This window comes from Crinia signifera, chromosome 2 (genome assembly GCF_055691185.1).
Source record: "Crinia signifera chromosome 2, ASM5569118v1, whole genome shotgun sequence".
NCBI classification, from domain to species: Eukaryota; Metazoa; Chordata; class Amphibia; order Anura; family Myobatrachidae; genus Crinia; species Crinia signifera.
Window position 1 is genome coordinate 21,662,931 of NC_139218.1, and position 20,478 is coordinate 21,683,408.

Genomic DNA, 20,478 nt, shown 5'->3' on the forward strand with positions numbered 1-20,478 from the left:
AAATTCTAAAGTCAACATGCTAAAAATGTTGACACATTCATTGTGGGCATTACAACTATATTGATGTGTATTAGGACGGCACGTGTTCAAAATCTGTGCTTTATTCCTAGGAGAGGATCCGTCTGCTGCTACTGTATGACGGCGAATTCCCTGGTCGGGGCTCACTCAGGTCTGTGTAAGTGGACATTTTTGTCTTCTTTTTACCCATAAACAAGTCCTTCTTGTCCCTATCTATCGCCACTTCATCTCTCTCCAAGCTTCGGTAACTCTCCCCCAAAGACCTCACCTACAAGCTCATTGTTTATCTAGTGCAGAGATGAATGTGCAGCATCAGGCTCCTGTCAATGTGAAGAAGCCGCCACTTCAGCCAGAGCAGCCCACATCTCCAAGACCCTTGGCGTGTTGAATTTGGTGGTCCAGCCCACAAAGCCACGCCCCTCCCAGCAAGCCTTACCCTGCATCGGGTGTCATTCGGGTATATGATGCCACCGCTTTATTAATACCTTAGTGATTATACCATCTCTGCACTAGCATGGATATTCTTAAAACCTGGACTGTCATACCCCTTTTACACTAGCAAGCCGGGTCACACCCAGCATTTTGTACCAGGCTTGCAAGCACTTTCACATTAACCATCCGACCAGGCATAAAGCTGGGCGTGTGATGTCATCAGGAGGCGGTGCTGGGTGATGACAGCATCTCCCAGCGGCACCTTTACAGTGTAGTGAATGGGACCCAGGTCGCGTCGACCTGTTTACACAAGCGGCCCAGGTCCAACCCTGGTAGTTACCAGGGTTGGAGTTCCGGGTCAATCAACCCGGGATTTTGCGTTGCCACTAGCAAAAAAAACACCCCCGTGCTAGTGGCAAAAGGGTATTAGATTGCCACGAGGACCGCATTTGGAAACCACTGCAATAGGTTATAGAATATGTGCTACTTGTGTTCTCAGCCGTGAGCCATGACACATCTTCTTCTGTTCCATACCAGGCTGTCTGAGGTCACAGGATGGTAGAGAACTCCCCGTCCCCGCTGCCAGAGAGAGCCATATATGGATTTGTCCTCTACGTGGCGTCTCAGTGTGGATTTAGTGAGTATTGGTGACATGGGAACTATACTAATGACCAATCGGGGCTATGGGATCCGGAATGTCATTCAGGCTGCGTCATCTCTGCACGCTGTAATCAGACGCAAGAGGGAAACATTACGGGGGGGGGGGGGGGGAGTCTATACAAACTGTCATCGATTTAACTTATATTACACTCTTACACTTTGCTCTTCCGATTGGATTTATCCAACCAAGCGCAGTTACTGAAGAGCAATTAAAGTGATACCGAAGATAATGCCGCCTTGCTGAACACCCGCCCCATCGCTCTGGAAGTCCATACTTGCTTTCAGATGCCCACTATCCACCCAATTGGTGGTGGGCATGTAACGTCAGCCATCCGCTTAGAGCTGGCATCCCCACGCCTGTGTTCGCAGGGGAATGCTCAGCGGTTTTATGTGGATGCCCATATAATACTCGGTGTTCCACAGCCGCCGCCGCCCCCCAGCCCTCTCTTCCTGGGAGTGAGCAGGAGAGTTGGGTCGGGAGGGAGTTTGCCCGTGTGCTGAGGAGTTATCGGTTATCTCCACATTATACCAAGAAGTCTGCTGCATAGCCGCTTTTGAGACTCATCTTGGTCTGGGAAAGCAAGGTCTGAACATAGGGGACCCAGTAGGTGAGAAGCGTGTTCTTTGCAGCCACAGCGGCACTGGCTAGGAACCGCTTGACCCCACAGCCCAAGTGGATAGGAGAGTTAGAGGAACGTGGGGTGGAATGTGATGCTAAACGAACTCTGACATTTCTGTTTAAAGGGCTGTGATTGGCATCTTGGACCGATAGCTTTACAATGGTAATAGGAATAAATGTAACCCAGGCTGGTTCTGCCTTTCTGCTGCTGGTCATTATATGGTCAAAGCCGCTGACAAATCTCCCCCATTGTGGGAAATACCAGAGGGACTAATATCTTGGTGGACCCAATTCATGGCTCTAGTCTCCTATGTCCTTTGACTGGTCCAGGGCTACTTGTGTCCTTCATGCCTCTCTCTTGTTGTCTTCCAGTCCTATATCTGACGTGGGCTTTCATTCCTGAGTCGTGGTTACATTTGTTAGGACTGACTTACTGGCCCCAGAAGTAAGTACTGTACACGTATGTAGTTATGAGGCAGACAATACAGTATATATATATATGTGGTCAACATGCAGTAAGTCAACATGCTTAAAAGGCCAATAGACAAAGTGTTTAATTCGAAATTGTGTAGACCTTCTGACTCCGTCAACTTTTTGTACCTATCCACCCTTTCCACTGTCTACATTTCTCTTTCAATGGTCCTGGTGACACAGCTCAACATTGGTATGTAGGAGGGTCCACAGGAGCCAGGCACCTATCCTAAAGCTTTTGGAGGGTAGGCTCCTCCCTTCTGCATCCCAGACTCTTCAGTTCGTGTTAGGTGCCCACTGGAGTGGGTGCTATTCTAAAGGGCTGCGGGAGCAGCGGAAGGATTAGTGTTAGTTAGGGTTTTTTATTATTTTATTAACTTTTACACTAGTTAGGTAGGCACAGTGTGAGGATTCTCATTAGTGAATCCTCACACTGCTTGCGCAGCAGGAGCTGACAGAAGCGCGTCCTGTCAGCTCGCTGTGCACAAGGGAGACGCTGTCTGGCCTCCCTGTGCAGCGCTTACAGCTTCTTTTAAGAAGCTGCCTGGGCTCCGGAGCGCTCTGAAACCGGCTTCACGCTAGGTGGGGATCATAGGGGACAGGCGCTCTGTGATGGCGGCGGCCATTTTCTGCGGAGCTTACACACTGAGCTCCTAGATGAGAGGACAGCAGTGTGTTACAGGCATGTTCCAAGTGGTCCCCAGTGGAGGGGGAGATACTGGAACTAGGAGATCCTGCAATGGGAGCGGCTGTCTGGGGGTGGTTGGCGCCAAAAGTCACGGACCCCGCAGCAGCAGGGACTTGGTCTCTTCCCTCACTCTGTTTTTGGCGCCATTCGGAACGCTTGCAGCGGAGCTGAGCTGGCTAACAGATCCTGACAGAGTGATTGGATTTCCTTGGCATCGTTTTCCCCATTCTGAAGACTACAGACAGCTAAGTGACTGAGTACATTGGCTCTGTGATAAACGCCTGTACATTTTGCGCTGTGACTGTGTTATTTGTGAACATCATGTCTGTGCATCAGTCTGTGGTTTTGGGGGAGGGAGCCCCAGATACATTGAGCGCTTGCAGTGTTTGTGCACTGAAATTTGTCCCTGAGCAGATGACCAAAGGGGGCTTGTGTAATTCTTGCGCTGCTGTGAAACCCATGGGGAGTGAGCCCCAGAGGGTAGAGCAATTGGAACCCGCGTGGGCCAGTGCCCTGGGCAGGTCTGTAAATGCTTTAGTGCAATTGCTGGACAGACAGAGTAATGTCTTGGTAGATTCTCAGAGACCTATGTCATCATCTCAGCTGTCCTCTGGCACCTTGCCTCTGACCCAGGCAGATCCTGGTTTTCTACAGGTCATGCAGGATACTGCTAAGGGGATTAACAGGTTTAGTGAATTGCTAGACAAGATTGATGTTGATACTGTGGGGACCCCTAAAAGGTCTTATTCAGTGCCTTTAGTGGTTGATGATGAGGATGGAGCATATGCAGACATTCCCTGGGAGCAGGGTGATGATTTTGAGGATTCCTCAGCCGCAGGGGTGGAGGATTTGATCACTGCTGTTAAACAGGCTTTGAATTTGTCTGTGGAAGATAAAACTCCTGCAAGAGGTGTGTTTAAACGGCAGCGTAAGGAAGCTGTTACCTTCCCGGCAGATGAAGGTTTACAGGATTTATTGGAAGGAGCGTGGAAAATGCCCGATAAAAGGCTGCAAATGCCAAAGAGATTCCTCAGTTTATACCCCATGCCTGAGGCTCATGCAGATCTCTGGGAGAAAGTTCCAGTGGTAGATGCTTCTGTGGCACGTTTGTCAAAAGCCACTGTGCTACCAGTGCAAGGGGGAGCAGCTTTTAAGGACCCCGTAGACAAAAAGCTGGAGGGTAACCTCAAGGCAATATTTGAAGGGGTGGGATACACCCTATGCCCTCTGATTGCTTCAGCCTGGGTCTCTAAGGCCATGATTGTGTGGGCAAGTGATTTGTGCACTATTTTACATGCTGACCCTTGTGTGTTATTGCTTGCGGAGAAGCTTAAAGCAACTGGATGTATGTACTGGAGGCTGAGGAGGAAGCTCTCAAAATGGCTGCCAGAGTTTCCACAGTGTCTGTAAATGCCAGGAGAGTGCTCTGGCTTAAGGCTTGGGAGGCAGATAATGAGTCTAAGAAGGCCTTAGAGGCATTAGCTTTTAACCCCTTCACGACATATGACGTATATATACGTCATATGTCCGTTGCAGGGAAATCAAGCCAGCTCACGGAGTGAGCTGGCTTGAAAGAGAGCAGGTAATGGCTGTATATTACAGCCAGGTCCCTGCTCTCACGGCCACGAGCGGCGAGTTCGCCGTTCGTGGCCGTTTAACCCTTTAAGCACCGCGGGCAAAGCGCCCGCAGTGCTTAAATAGCTGATCTAAGGGGGGGCGCCCCCCTCCGGCGCCGATCGGGGCCCCCCGCAGCGAGATCGGAGGGTGCCGATCGGTTGCCATGGTAGCCAGGGGTCTAATGTAGACCCCTGTGCTGGCCGTGTATGCATACCTACTACATCCTGCCTCAGGCAGGATGTAATAGGAAGTGCATAAAATCACTACGTTCAGCCATAGAGCTCTATGGCTGAACCTAGTACAGGCGATCGCGCCCCCTAGTGGTCAAGTACACTAGGGGGCCTTGTAGTAAAAGTAAAAAAAAAAAAAAATAAAGTTTAAAAAAAAAAAAAAAAAAAAAAATATTAAAAGTTCAAATCACCCCCCTTTCCCCATTTCCCAAATAAAAATAAATAAAAAATAAAAAAAATAAACATATTTGGTATCGCCGCGTTCCTAAAAGTCCGATCTATTAAAATATAACATTAGTTATCCCGCACGGTTAAAGGCGTAAACGGAAAATAATCCCCAACGCCAAAACTACGTTTTTTGGTCGCATCGCGTACCCAAAAAAAAATAACTAAAAGAGATCAGAAAGTCGCCCATATCCCATAATGGTATTAATTAAAAAGTACACTTCAGCCCGCAAAAAATGAGCCCTCACCCAGGTCCGTAGGTGGAAAAATAAAAAAGTTATAAGCCGCAGAACATGGCGACGCAACGCAAATTAGAAAAACCGTAAAAGTTGCGATTTTTTTTTTAGTGGTAAAACATAACGAAAACTATATAAGTTTGGTATCGCCAGAATCGTAACGACCCATAGAATAAAGATAACCCATCATTTTAAACGAACTATGAACTCCCAAAAAACCGTAACCAGCGCAAAATTGTGCAATGGCGGTTTTTTTTTTTTTTTACCCCACATTGAATTATTTCCTGATTCCCCAGAATATTATACGGTATAGTAAATGGTACCATTACAAAGTACAACTTGTCCCGCAAAAAAAAAGCCCTCATGTGTCTATATAGCTGGAAAATTAAAAAAGTTACGCTTATTTGAACGCAAGGAGGAAAAAAAAAAAAAAAAATTACCTTAAAAGGCAATGTCGTGAAGGGGTTAAAGGAAATTTTAACATAATACCACCAGTAAATATAGATGAATATAGAAACTCAGAGAGAAACCTAGATACCAGGAAAGTGAGGAGGCATACCTAACTTCTACCTTCCCCTCTCCAGCCCTCTCTACCCCGAAAGTATAAATACAAATGTATAGAGCTGACTATATATGTCAAGCAAACTTGACTGTCGAGATTTGTAATTTTTTTTTTTTTTCTTTTTGATGTTGTTACTGTTGTTGTTTGTGGATAGGTTGTGTATTGTCTTGTATCAAATGTTTACAGGGAAATGTATACCCCTGTCGTATGTACTAATGTCTTAAAACGGAAACAATAAAAAATATGTTAAAAAAAAAAAGGAAAGCTGTTATTTGGTTCAGAACTGGAGGAGATTATCAAGCAGGCCACAGGTGGCAAAAGTACCTTTCTGCCAGCTCCTGCAGCCAAGCAGACATCAAGGTTTTCTGCTTTCAGGCTGTCCTTTTGGCCCTCCCCTAGAGGAGGTGCGTCCTTTCGAGGGCAGTCTTTTAGGGGAAAGTTTCAGTCCTCCAGGGGCAAGGCCTCAAAGTCTAAATTTGGTTCCTTTAATAAGAAACCAAACACAAAAGGAGAGGACAAACCCTCCGCATGACTACCAAGGGTTTTGCCCGGCGGTGGTCAAGGTGGGGGGACGTCTGACAGGGTTCAGAGACGCATGGGCATTGTTAGACCGGGATCCTTGGGTGTTAAAAATTGTATCCCAGGGTTACAGAATTCCCTTCAAGGGTCTTCCGCCGAGAAGATTCATTCCCACACCACTACCAAAGGAGGCTCGGCTCCGTACGGCTCTTTTGGGAGCGGCTCACTCTCTCTTAGAGAAGGGCGTGGTAGTCCCGGTCCCCAGAGCGGAGTGAAAAAAAAGGCTTTTATTCCACCCTGTTTTTCGTGCCCAAACCAGATGGGTCTTTCAGGCCGATCCTAAACTTAAAGTCATTGAATGTCCATTTGTGGGTAGACCATTTCAAAATGGAGTCTCTACGGTCGGTGCTGCTAAGCCTGGACCAGGGAGAATTTTTGGCGTCCATGGATGTCCAGGACGCATACCTTCATGTTCCCATCCACCCAGAACATCAGGCTCTATTGAGGTTTGCAATAGGAGACCTGCATTTGCAATTCCAGGCGTTGCCCTTCGGTCTGGCCACAGCGCCAAGGGTATTCACCAAAATAATGTCAGTAATGGCGGCAGCGCTTCGACTGAGGGGAATCACGGTGATTCCATATTTGGACGACCTGCTGTTCAAAGCAGAGTCAGCAGAAAAGTTGAAGAGTCACTTGGCAGAAGCCATCGGGTTTTTGCAAGCTCACGGCTGGCTTTTAAATTTACAAAAGTCTCAGTTGGTGCCGTCACAGAGACTCCAATTCTTGGGAGTCGTGCTGGATACCCACCTACATCGGGTATTTCTACCAGAGGCAAAGGCCAGGGATCTGGCTGCCTTGGTACAGGAGATCCTCGGGTCTCGGAGCACATCAGTATGGAGGTGCCTCAAACTGCTGGGGAAGATGGTGGCGTCTTTCGAGACGTTACAGTTCGCCAGGTTCCACTCTCGTGTGTTCCAGTGGAACATTCTGACAGCCTGGTCAGGAAATACTCAGACCATGAAGTCAGAACAAATGGTGTTGTCTCCAGAAACTCGATCTTCCCTGAAATGGTGGACGGAGGTGGATTCCCTTCAGTGGTGCCGGTCCCTGCAGTCCTGGAGCTGGCTGGTAGTCACTACAGATGCCAGCCTCAGGGGCTGGGGGGCAGTGGTCTTGGACCTGCGTCTGCAGGGCTTGTGGACTTCGGAGGAGTCTACCTTACCGATCAACATCTTGGAACTGAGAGCTGTGTGGAAGGTGATTTCTCTGGCGGGAGAAAGATTGCAAGGGCTCCCTTTAAGGATTCAGACCGACAACGCCACAGCTGTGGCATATCTGAATCACCAGGGAGGCACACGCAGCAAACTGGCTATGTGGGAGGTGTCCCGGATTTTCAGCTGGGCGGAACAGAATGTTCCAGCGTTATCAGCGATATTCATACCAGGAGTGGAGAATATAGAGGCCGACTTCCTGAGCAGGGAGGAGCTGATGGAAGGAGAATGGAGCCTGAACCCACAAGTATTTTATCAGATTACACTGAAATGGGGAACTCCGGAGGTGGACCTGATGGCATCCAGGTTCAACCATCAGGTACCCAGGTTCTATGCCAGGACGAGGGATCCACTGGCAGAAGCGGTGGATGCTATGACCATACCCTGGGAGGGGAATCTTCTTTATGTTTTTCCGCCAGTCCCAATGCTGGCAAGAGTTCTGAAAAAGATACGGGCCCAAGCAATCCCGGTGATTTTAGTGGCCCCAGATTGGCCAAAGAGGTCCTGGTACTCGAGGCTTCAGAGATTGTCTGTGGACTCGTGGCATCTACCTCTGAGGTCAGACCTCCTAAACCAAGGACCGTTCAACCATCTGGATTCAGCTCGGTTAAATTTGAAGGCTTGGTTGTTGAAACAAGAAGAACAAAGGGTTCTCAGAGGCTGTGGTTAACACTATGATTAAAGCTAGAAAATCAGTGTCTTCTGCAAATTATTATAGGGTCTGGAAGACCTATATTCGATGGTGTGAGAGGCAGAAATCTCATACATCGCGATTTAGATTGGCTAAATTGTTGGAGTTTTTGCAGGATGGCTTTTCCTCTGGGTTAAGCCTTCAGTCACTCAAAGTGCAGATCTCGGCCTTGTCAATTTATTTCCAAAAAAGGATAGCATTGTTACCGGAAGTACAGACCTTCCTACAGGGGGTTTCTCGATTGAAACCTCCCTACAAACAACCAGTAGCACCATGGGATTTATCTCTGGTTCTGGAGTGCCTTCAAAAGGCGCCTTTTGAGCCGTTAAGTTCGGCTGACCTTAAATTCCTTACATGGAAACTGGTATTTCTGTTGGCAGTGGCATCAGCAAAAAGAGTATCGGAGTTGGGAGCATTGTCCTGCAAGTCTCCCTTCCTTATAATTCATGATGATAGGGCTGTCCTTCGGACAGTACCCCAATTTTTACCAAAAGTAGTCTCTCATGATTCCTCACTTGATGGGAAATGTACACTACGTTATTCAGTCATAGACATATCTCAGTATTTCATGGTCATAAGAAATGCCATTTATTTAGATTCCTCTGCAAATGACAGAGAACTACATCTGAAATTTTGATATATATGGGGCGATGTAGTATAATCAGTGACCTATGATCCTTATTACCAAAGTGAAGCAGGAAGCTACACCTTCAAGATTAATGGAATGAGTGGAGTATAATATGGGGGCATAGATGGACAGACAGACAAATGGGAGGGTGCACTGATGGACAGAAGGGAGGGTGCATAGACTGACAGACAGGAGGGGTAGGAGACATAGACAGACAGATAAAAAGACAGAGCATTATATGGGGGTGTAGACAGAGAGAAGGGGGGCACATATAGACAGATGGCAAGGGGCACATATGGACAGACATGGCCCGGAACCTCTAACTACAGTATATGTGTGCAGCTGCTATGAGGCGGGAGTCCCAAAATAAATCTCACTACACCCTCTAAAAATATATATTTGTATTTTTAATGACTGAGTGATGAGTTGATGGTGAATTGTGAGGGGAAAGGAAGGGATACAGTCAGCACAGGGAATGGTAAGTTGTGGGTGGCACAGGGAGGGGTGAGGTGGGCACAGAAAGCTAATGGTGGCACAAGGAAGGCTAAGTGAGCTCTGAGGAGTAGGGGTATCTGTCAGGTGGAAGAAAGGATGCCCATCACTGAGAACAATCAACCCCCCCCCCCAGAATGAGGGGACACACCCTGGTGCCCCATCATGGACAGCAGCATCACCCCAGGCACTACTGACCACTGTGCATGTTGCAGCTCCGGCGCTATGGGAGAGCTGAGTCCACCTCCAAGCAGAACATCACTAGCTTCGCCTCGAGCTGCATACCAACTCCTCCCACTTGATATCAGGGCCCGGGTGGCACGGCAGCTGCCGGAAGTTTCCCCATCCTCCTTGCACAGCATCAGCAACTGCCAGGATTGAGAGACCTGCTGGGGGAGGGGGCGGAGCTACACAAGAGAGAGACAGCCTGTAGTGCTCAGGTAATGCTGACGACTTTCTCTCCATTGCTGCGGCTGCTTGCTGGGATTTCAGTTAATGTGAATTTTCTTGTCAGGCAGCCGCAGGGGTGAGCCGACCTGGTGGGGGTTTGGAAACGGCACAGCAGTCAAAGTGCCGGTATGACATACCTCCCCATCTATTACCTCCTCTGCAGACTGAAAAACTACTCGATCTCCTCCAAGGTGCAGCTAATCAGGGGTTTCCCCAGCCGCACCCCCTGCCGGCAGCATGGCAACAACCCACGGCATCTCCTCCATCCTGCGGCCACCCGGCAGCGGTCTCTCCCCGGTGCCAGTGAATAAATACGCGCAGTTCAACTTAGTCTGGCAGCGGTGACGGCGCCGACGCGCATGCGCAGTACACTTCGCGGAGGCGAAGCAGAAGCTGCGGGAGAAAGGGGGCCTCTTCCGGGAGTCCGTGAGATGTCCCAGAATTCCGGGAGTCTCACGGACATTCCGGGAGAGTCGGCAACCATGATACCACGACTCAGGAATGAAAGCCCACGTCAGATATAGGACTGGAAGACAACAAGAGAGAGGCATGAAGGACACAAGTAGCCCTGGACCAGTCATAGGACATAGGAGACTAGAGCCATGAATTGGGCCCACCAAGATATTAGTCCCTCTGGTATTTCCCACAATGGGGGAGATGTGTCAGCGGCTTTGACCATATAATGACCAGCAACAGAAACGCAGAACCAGCCTGGGTTACATTTATTCCTATTACCATTGTAAAGCTATCGGTCCAAGATGCCAATCACAACCCTTTAAACAAAAATGTCATAGTTAGTTCAGCATCACATTCCACCCCACGTTCCCCTAACTCTCCTATCCACTTGGGCTGTGGGCTCAAGCGGTTCGTAGCCAGTGCCGCTGTGGCTGCAAAGAACACGCTTCTCACCTACTGGGTCCCCTATGTTCAGACCTTGCTTTCCCAGACCAAGATGAGTCTCAAAAGCGGCTATGCAGCAGACTTCTTGGTATAATGTGGAGATAACCGATAACTCCTCAGCACACGGGCAAACTCCCTCCCGACCCAACTCTCCTGCTCACTCCCAGGAAGAGAGGGCTGGGGGGCGGCGGCTGGGGAACACCGAGTATTATATGGGCATCCACATAAAACCGCTGAGCATTCCCCTGCGAACACAGGCGTGGGGATGCCAGCTCTAAGCGGATGGCTGACGTTACATGCCCACCACCAATTGGGTGGATAGTGGGCATCTGAAAGCAAGTATGGACTTCCAGAGCGATGGGGCGGGTGTTCAGCAAGGCGGCATTATCTTCGGTATCACTTTAATTGCTCTTCGGTAACTGCGCTTGGTTGGATAAAACCAATCGGAAGAGCAAAGTGTAAGAGTGTAATATAAGTTAATCGATGACAGTTTGTATATACGCCCCCCCCCCCCCCCGTAATGTTTCCCTCTTGCGTCTGATTGCAGCGTGCAGAGATGACGCAGCCTGAATGACATTCCGGATCCCATAGCCCCGATTGGTCATTAGTATAGTTCTCATGTCACCAATACTCACTAAATCCACACTGAGACGCCACGTAGAGGACAAATCCATATATGGCTCTCTCTGGCAGCGGGGACGGGGAGTTCTCTACCATCCTGTGACCTCAGACAGCCTGGTATGGAACAGAAGAAGATGTGTCATGGCTCACGGCTGAGAACACAAGTAGCACATATTCTATAACCTATTGCAGTGGTTTCCAAATGCGGTCCTCGTGGCAATCTAATACCCTTTTGCCACTAGCACGGGGGTGTTTTTTTTGCTAGTGGCAACGCAAAATCCCGGGTTGATTGACCCGGAACTCCAACCCTGGTAACTACCAGGGTTGGACCTGGGCCGCTTGTGTAAACAGGTCGACGCGACCTGGGTCCCATTCACTACACTGTAAAGGTGCCGCTGGGAGATGCTGTCATCACCCAGCACCGCCTCCTGATGACATCACACGCCCAGCTTTATGCCTGGTCGGACGGTTAATGTGAAAGTGCTTGCAAGCCTGGTACAAAATGCTGGGTGTGACCCGGCTTGCTAGTGTAAAAGGGGTATGACAGTCCAGGTTTTAAGAATATCCATGCTAGTGCAGAGATGGTATAATCACTAAGGTATTAATAAAGCGGTGGCATCATATACCCGAATGACACCCGATGCAGGGTAAGGCTTGCTGGGAGGGGCGTGGCTTTGTGGGCTGGACCACCAAATCCAACACTCCAAGGGTCTTGGAGATGTGGGCTGCTCTGGCTGAAGTGGCGGCTTCTTCACATTGACAGGAGCCTGATGCTGCACATTCATCTCTGCACTAGATAAACAATGAGCTTGTAGGTGAGGTCTTTGGGGGAGAGTTACCGAAGCTTGGAGAGAGATGAAGTGGCGATAGATAGGGACAAGAAGGACTTGTTTATGGGTAAAAAGAAGACAAAAATGTCCACTTACACAGACCTGAGTGAGCCCCGACCAGGGAATTTGCCGTCATACAGTAGCAGCAGACGGATCCTCTCCTAGGAATAAAGCACAGATTTAGAACACGTGCCGTCCTAATACACATCAATATGGTTGTAATGCCCACATTGAATGTGTCAACATTTTTAGCATGTTGACACTAGAATTTCTGTCTGTAATGAAAAACTGTAATGTAACACTGCTGCTAACCCCCTGGGGAAATGTCGACACTGCTGCGGTCATAATTCTGTCAGTGTTGACATTTTGCAGGTGTCAACATTGATGGTGATATTTTTAACCATGTTAATATTTTTTTTTTTTTTACAGATCATCATCGTTGACCTGCTGTTGACATTGATAATGCCGACATCTTGACAGCATAGCCTTACAGAAACATTTTCCATTTACATTTGGGAAAGAGTTTTACACAAACAGAACTCTGCAAAGAGCGAATCAGGTAAAATCTTATGTGGGGCACAAGGCGGAGAGTAGCAGCCAGACATCGGAGTCTAGCCACTACTCTCTAATCCTTGGAGAGAGATAAAGTGGAAGTTCCAGCCAATCAGTTCCTGTCATTTTTCACACACAGGGATGTCGCCTATGCCAATGATACTAAATGCATATGCTCTAACATATGCGCTTAGTATAGCAATGGGTAGCTCTTATCGCAAGAGATGGTGTCGGCGCTGGATCGCGTTAAGAAGCCCATAGTCTACTTAATGCAGTGCAAAACCCAATAATGGGGTTTTTACGGCATTTTTTCATTTATACCCCGTTCTCACTGCTGCAAAAACCCGGGTTTTTGCCAGGGCAAGCAGTAATTTTGCACATCCTATCTCAGTGTTCCCTAGCCAGGGCCGACGCCTCCACTAGGCACCACATGGAGCCAAATGTGCAGCAGGTCCGATGCGACGGCCGAATCACCCCCTCCCCCTGGCTTTCTCTCTCCTTTGGTAATAAAAGTCAGTGTAAAGTGACCTTAATTCTGGCCACAGATCGCCAAAAAGGGCGCTAACGTCATGTGACATTTCATTTGTCCCGCAGCTAGTTTAATCCCCCCCATAATGTCTTATCAACGCGTATTGTGGCAATAAGAAAAGAAGGTGTAAATATTAATATAAATGTTTATTTGATCATTTTTCCTATGGGTCTGAACTTCTACCTCATATTTTACAGTTGTTTTTTTTTTTTTTTTAAATGTCCAGAGCTGATTGGCTGGTACTTTATCTCTCACAGTTTTATCTCTTTCCAAGTTTGATAAATACCACTTAGTGTTAAAGGGTAATAATATGATTTGTGCAGATTTCTGATCATTGCCATTCCTTCTGTTTACCAGCAACCCCAGTCTCTGGAGACCCTGGGTGCCGCCGTCTGGAGGCAGAGATTCGGAGGCGCAGCAGAGGCTGGTAAGTGCCATTGCTCCGTCGCATCTGACAATGTTACAACGATATCTATTTGTGGCAGTTGTAGCGAAATAAATGCATTTATAAAAGACTAAACTGCAGTAAATGGGAATTACGTATGGTAGCCGTCACTTCTACTAGATGCAACATGTACAGTATGTATGTATGTATGTATATATATATATATATCTATGGAAAAAGGAAAAGTGTAGAGGTGCGCTAGTATCGGTTTCACCCAAATTTCATACACAATGGTGGAACAATATAAAATTATTTATTTTGTACAATTATATAAAAACAATAAGTTCTCACACAAAAGATCATATCATAATAGGTACAATATTTGATACCACTTTTAACAAGTGTGTTTCCTGAAAAGACCCTACGCGTTTCGTCCCGGATGGACCAAAGAGAATCAGTCCCATTGAAGGGGTGTTCGCTATCTGAGTGTCCTCAGCTTGGGGGGTAGATAGAAAGAGTCCGATTGATGACTTCACCGAATAAAAATTCTGCAGGTGGGTTAGGTGTGTCTAGTCAATCAGAGTGTGACTAGATACACCTAACCCACCTGACGAAACGCGTAGGGTCTTTTCAGGAAACACACTTGTTAAAAGTGGTATCAAATATTGTACCTATTATGATATGATCTTTTGTGTGAGAACTTATTGTTTTTATACTATTGTACAAAATAAATGATTTTATATTGTTCCACCATTGTGTATGAAATTTGGGTGAAACCTATACTAGCGCACCTCTACACTTTTCCTTTTTCTATACTCATTTCTTACCTCTACTAACAACGAGGTAGTTAGAGGTGCAGCTAACCCTATAGCGCAGAAAAGGTCACAACCCCCCATCTTTTGATATATATATATATTTTTTTTTTATTTATTTATTTACAGTTTCTTATATAGCGCAGCAGATTCCGTTGCGCTTTACAATAGTAATATATATTACTTACCACACCATGCCTTTAATCCGGGACACTCATGGAACGGGGAAATGTAAATTTGAAGTCAGCCATCCCCAGAACCTGTGTAATCCATGAGTGTCCCGGTGTAAAGAGACAGTATGGAAAGCCTCAGCCTGTGTGTGTACACCGGTGATACTGATCTCTCTACACTGTAACAATTCTTTGTATTTTTTGCAAGATGAAACAGAGGTTATTGATCTGTATGAAAATATCTGATTAAAGTGGATTTACACCAGTAGCGACAGCACCAGCTAAAGTCTCTCTCCATCTACTGCAGGGTTGCCGACCCTCCCGGAATTCCCGGGAGTCTCCCGAAAATCAGGTCCCCCTCCCGGCCCCCCGGAGGGGTGGGCAACCCTCCCGGAATCTGGGGGACCCCCCTGAACTCCCCGAATCGCGGCATGTAAATGCCGCAATCCGCGGGTCTCCGAGGAGGGGACGGAGCTAAAATGGCACAATCGCGTCATTTTAGCCCCGCCCCCTCCATGGATATCAGTCATTTCTACTATTTCCCGTAGTGGGGGCGGGGCTTAATGACGTCACTGTCAAGCCCCGCCCCCGATCGGGTAAGGAAAGTCTCCTCTCCGGGCTTCTCCCGGAGAGGAGCATTAAAAAGTCGGCAACCCTGATCTACTGCATGGATAAATCCACCAGGGAAGCTATCTCCCATAGCAACGTATGCATACCTCCCAACTTTTGGCCTGAAGAAATAGGGACACTCGCCGCGCGAGTGTCCGAAAAGGGGACGGGCGTATGCAAATGAGGACGCGGCTTATGCTAATTAGCCGCAACCTCATTTTCATACGAGAATAGACGCTGTGCGCATGCGTACAGCGTCTGTTCTACTAGATTGGGGGGTCTCCCAACTGCCACCCCCCGCAGCGGGACAATGCCTGCCGCGGGTGGGACAGCGGGACAGGACCCGAAAATCGGGACTGTCCCTCTAAAATCGTGACAGTTGGGAGGTATGCGTATGTCCTTTATTGGACTGGTGCTGAGCGCTATGCCAGTTAGCATAGCATGATATATACGAATAGAAAAACAAAACAAGCTGGTGGCAAATTTAACATATTTTTGTCTGTCTGTCTGTCTATGTACCTATCTCTCTATCTATTGGTGTGTACACACGCTTTGATTTGCTTTAGATTCAATGTGTGATTCGATTTGGCATTAGATCTTTCCATTCAATTTAGCATTAGATCTGTACTTGCATTCCATATCGATTTCGATATATCGAATTCAATTTACATTCAAGGCACAGTGTACACATTCGATTTACTGGATCGCATTCGACATTTCCTTGCCTGCACAGTCTATTTTTCTTTTCGATATAGCGAAACCGTGAGCGCGCAATGAAACGAATGCAGATTGAAAGCATCTTAACAACCATTCCATTTTGATTCGATTTTGCTTCTATAAGCAACAATGAATCAAAAACAGGGAATAATCTAAGCGTGTGTACAGGGCCGTTTTAAGAATATAATGGGCCCCTGGGCAAAATTATTTGAGGGCCCCCCTCCCCTCTCAAAATCCCCCTCCTTTCACAACCCCCCTCCCCTCACCTATGTGCAGCAGCAGCGGGTGGCGGGGATCCGGGCAGCGGTGGGTGGAAAGGTCCGTCCAGGAAGCGGCAACTCAGACCTTGATGTAGTGCTTTTTGCCGCCGTGCGGGAAGCGCTGCAGATTTTGGAAAGAATGGCTTTGCGCTGATTGGCTGAGCGTCCGGCCAATCAGCATATGGCCAGTCTTTTCAAAATCAGAACAGCAGCGCTTCCTGGCCGGCGGCAGACAGCACTACATCAAGGTCTCCGCTTCCTGGACGGACCCTGCCACACGCTGCTGCCCGGGTCCCCTGCACACGCCGCCCGCTGCCCGGGTCTCCTGCACACGCCGCCCGCTGCCCGGGTCCCCTGCACACTTCGCCCGCTGCCTGGGTCTCCTGCACACGCCTCCCGCTGCCCGGGTCCCCTGCACACTTCGCCCGCTGCCTGGGTCCCCTCCACCCGCCGCTGCCAGGATCCCCGCTACACACCGCCTGCCGCCTTTCCCTAGGACAGTGCCATCTTCTCCATTGTGGTGGGCCCCTACTATCCTCGGGCCCCTGGGCAACTGCCCATTAAGCCCAATGGGAAAGACGGCCCTGCGTGTGTACACAGATTATCATTTGTGATCTATCTATCTATCTATCTATCTATCTATCCTCTGTGTAATTCGCCCCCTGGAAGTGACCCTGCCGCTGATTACAGCTTGGATAAGGGATATCCCATTGTGTTAGTGAATGGAGATAGGACAAGCATTGCTTGTAGTGTGTATCCCACCCTGATATTACACAGAGAAAGGATGTGTAATTCACAGGCAGACAATAGGATTTCCCTATAGTGTCTGCAGCCAGGCCTCGGGGGCTGCTGTATTATGGGTACACAGCCACAGCCAGAGCAGGGATTACACCGGGTGTGGTACGACACACCGACCGGCGGGATTCTGCCAGTCATTTCTCCGATGTCGGAATCCCGACTGCACAGCGGGGGGAGCGCAATGAAGCCCCTTGCAGGCTCGCTGCGCTGGCCACACTGCGGGCATGGCGGCGAGCTGCGCTGGCCACCTATTTTATTCTCCCTCTATGGGGGTCGTGGACCCACACGAGGGAGCAGTCGGGATTCCAACGTCGGAGTAATGACTGTCGGAATCCTGACTGTAGGGGAGCCGTCTGGCAGCCATTACACCAAATCCCACCACCACAATAGAAGAATTTCTGTGCTAGATCAAAGTTAAGGCAGGTTGCAAAAGCCCTCTGGGGCATCCTGGGTCTTGTAGTTCCACAAAAGCAAGAGAGTGGCCATTTATGCTAGTCTGCTTGTGTTATTAGCTGAATATTTTTTTATTGTTTTTTTTTTTTTCTATTTACAGCGAGACCCCGCAGATAGTGATAAGTGCGCTGCCGGGACAAAGGGGGCGCTGGGATTTCAGCATCCAGTGCGGTAAGTTCTGAGTGTCCCACCTGGTGCACAGAGGGGGGATGCGGGTAGCACCGCCAGATACTGTATAAATGTAATATGTGAATGTGCAGAGCTGAATCAGGCCCTTGGTGTACGGAGGGGGAGATGGGAGCAGCGGTCGCGCCTAGCACCCCCAGATACTGTATAAATGTCATATATAAATGATTCGGGTTGGTTTGCAAAAGCAAACTCCTTTAATGGACAAAACCATTCTGCACTGCAGGTGGGGCAGATGTAACATGTGCAGAGAGAGAGTTAGATTTGGGTGGGATGTGTTCAAACTGATATCTATATTACAGTGTAGGAATAAAGCAGTCAGTATTTACCCTGCACAGAAACAAAATAACTCCCCCACATCTAACTCTCTCTGCACATTTTACATCTCCCCACCTGCAGTGCAGCAGAGATTTGTATATTAAAGAAGGAGTTTGCTTTTGCAAACCAACCTGAATCACCCCATTGGCCTGTGCCTATATTGCATTCTGGATATATCTTGGGCATCAGCGGCGTAACTATAGCACCGCAGCCCCCGCCACCGCGCGGGGGGGGGGTGCTGTGCATGTGGGGGCGCCGGGGGCTGCGGTGCTATAGATACCCCCCGCCCCCCAATCCCCCGCAGACTTACATTTTGTGGTGGTCCTCAGCAGAAGAAGAACGGAGCCGCCGGGACCAGCGCGATAGGTAAGGCTGCAGGGGATTGGGGGGGGGAGGTGGGTTTGCATGGGCGGCGGGGTGGCGGGGGATTGGGGGGGGGGTTTGCATGGGCGGCGGGGGATTGGGGGTGCTTGGCGGGGTGGCGGCGGGGGGGGGCGCCCAAAACTTAGTTACGCCACTGTTGGGCATATAGATAATGAGTGCAGGTATGGACTCCTGCGGGTCCCACACCACACACCCTGCACTTGTTTCTTCAATACATAGACCCGTTAGCACATACATCCCAAAGTACTAGCCAATCAGCCCCTAACTGCCACATTACAGGCTGCATTTGAACAGGAGCTGATTGGCTAGTACTTTATCTCTCTGGGTCAGTAATGTAGATTTCATTGAAATTGAATTTACTGATGGAATTGATATATATTTTTAAATTGTTCTCTCTCTCTCTGCATTGAACAGGCTGTACATGCCCCAATCCAAGAAGGAGAAATATTTGCAGCAGATGGGGAAGACCGTTCTCGCCAGTTTCCCCGTACAAGCCACCATTGACTTCTATAACGACGATTCGGAATCTGAAGACGACGAGGACTACGATGAGATGGACTTCTGTAACTATTTCCGCCATTATCAAAGCGTTGAAGAAAAAGACACTGGAAACAACATGGAAGAGGATCCATCATATACGTCAGTTACTCAGGCAGACAGGCAGTGACGGAGGTTATGGGGAACTGCGCTGGAAGGATTGGGAAGACCTTCTGTTTTAAGAAGACATTTATGGCATCGGCACAAGATATTACCTACGTGACCTCTTTGACATGACATTAGCTACACCATTATCGCACCGAGGAACATCTCACATGACCCGCGGGTGCAGGAGTCCTGGATTACCACCCCTGAGTGCTTCCATATTCTTGAAAAATGCATTTTCTGACGCCTATCTGCAAGTGAAACGGTTCCATATGTCAGATTACAAACCAGATCGAGAGTTGTAGATCCGATTTAGGCCTGTTTTGCACGGCTGTGGATTCGCACAGCGCGTATGCGCAAGGCCATCCTGCGTTCCTAAGGTGATTGACAGGAAGTAGGCGTCTGGGGGTGGAAACCGGATATTTAGTGGGAGTGCTAAGAAAAGCTGGAAATAAAACGCTGCGAGCAGGGCGTAGCTTGTGTAAGGCAGCCCCCGCCACTGCTTGGGGGAGCGGGGGCTGCGTGGGCGCCGGCTCCCGCACGGAGAGGCAGGATCTCATTCCGGTGTGTACTCCCTCCCTGCTGCATCTGTAATACTGGAGGGAGGGACTGTGGCGTAACTATAGCACTATTGTTACGCCCCCAGCTCCCCCCAACCTTGTGGGTGCAGCGGGGTGCGGGCAGCAGGGTGCAGGCAGGGGGGGCCGTGCCGGTGTTCTTGCGGCGCTGTCTAAGTGTCAAGAAGCTGCGGTGAAAAGATTCCCTTCATCGCTGTGTACGGAGTTGGCGCCGTGTGACCGGGTCCCTGCAGTGCCTTGGAAATAAGAAGTCTGCCGGGCGGCGGCGCGGGAAGCGCTTCTGATTTCGAAAACACTGGCCGCACGCTGATTGGCTGAGATTCAGCCAATCAGCGTGCGGACATTGGTTTCAAAGTCAGAAGCCCTTCCCGCGCCGCCGCCCGGCAGACTTCTTATTTCCAAGACACTGCAGGGACCCGGTCACACGGCGCCAACTCCGTACACAGCGATGAAGGGAATCTTTTCACCGCAGCTTCTTGACAGCGCTGCAGGTACATCTGCGCCGCACGGGTCCCCCTGCCCGCTCCCTAGGGGGGTGTTTTAACTGGGGGGGGGGGGGAGTAAAGGGGGCGCTAAATTTTTCCCGGCGGGGGGGCGCAATATTTATTGTTACGCCACTGGCTGCGAGTGTCTGGGAAACCGCTAGGCATGTTAGGGGAGGGTGTGTGACGTCAGCTCCAGGCTGGATATGTCTGTTACATCGCACCGCCGACTAAGTCCAGGGTTACACGGCGCCTGCGAAGACTTGTGCCCAGTGTAAAAATCATTCGACGGTGAGACTGTCACGATGGGATTTCGAAATACTCGCACAGCTGCGAAGAATGGATGAGTAGCCGTACACACCCATTGACATTGATTCGCAAGGTGGGATTTCACACTAGCAGGGCGCCATCTTCACTGAACTCTGGGCGTTCGAATTTGAGGC

At 49.0% G+C, this 20,478-nt stretch overlaps 3 long non-coding RNA genes across 3 annotated transcripts; 2 read left to right on the plus strand and 1 right to left on the minus strand.

Moving 5' to 3' along the window:
• The first annotated feature begins 217 nt into the window (after positions 1-217).
• On the plus strand, positions 218-2,177 carry LOC146059468 (uncharacterized). The gene is made up of 3 exons (XR_014470246.1): positions 218-475; positions 988-1,087; positions 2,102-2,177. It is a non-coding gene; the product is annotated as an uncharacterized LOC146059468 (long non-coding RNA).
• An 8,119-nt stretch (positions 2,178-10,296) lies between these two features.
• Positions 10,297-12,342, minus strand: LOC146058685 (uncharacterized). The gene is made up of 3 exons (XR_014469898.1): positions 12,257-12,342; positions 11,345-11,444; positions 10,297-10,335 (listed from the first exon to the last, which is right to left on the minus strand). It is a non-coding gene; the product is annotated as an uncharacterized LOC146058685 (long non-coding RNA).
• A 282-nt stretch (positions 12,343-12,624) lies between these two features.
• LOC146058686 (uncharacterized) lies at positions 12,625-19,539 on the plus strand. Its single transcript, XR_014469899.1, has 4 exons — positions 12,625-12,719; positions 13,599-13,668; positions 17,546-17,616; positions 18,748-19,539. It is a non-coding gene; the product is annotated as an uncharacterized LOC146058686 (long non-coding RNA).
• Positions 19,540-20,478: the final 939 nt, after the last annotated feature.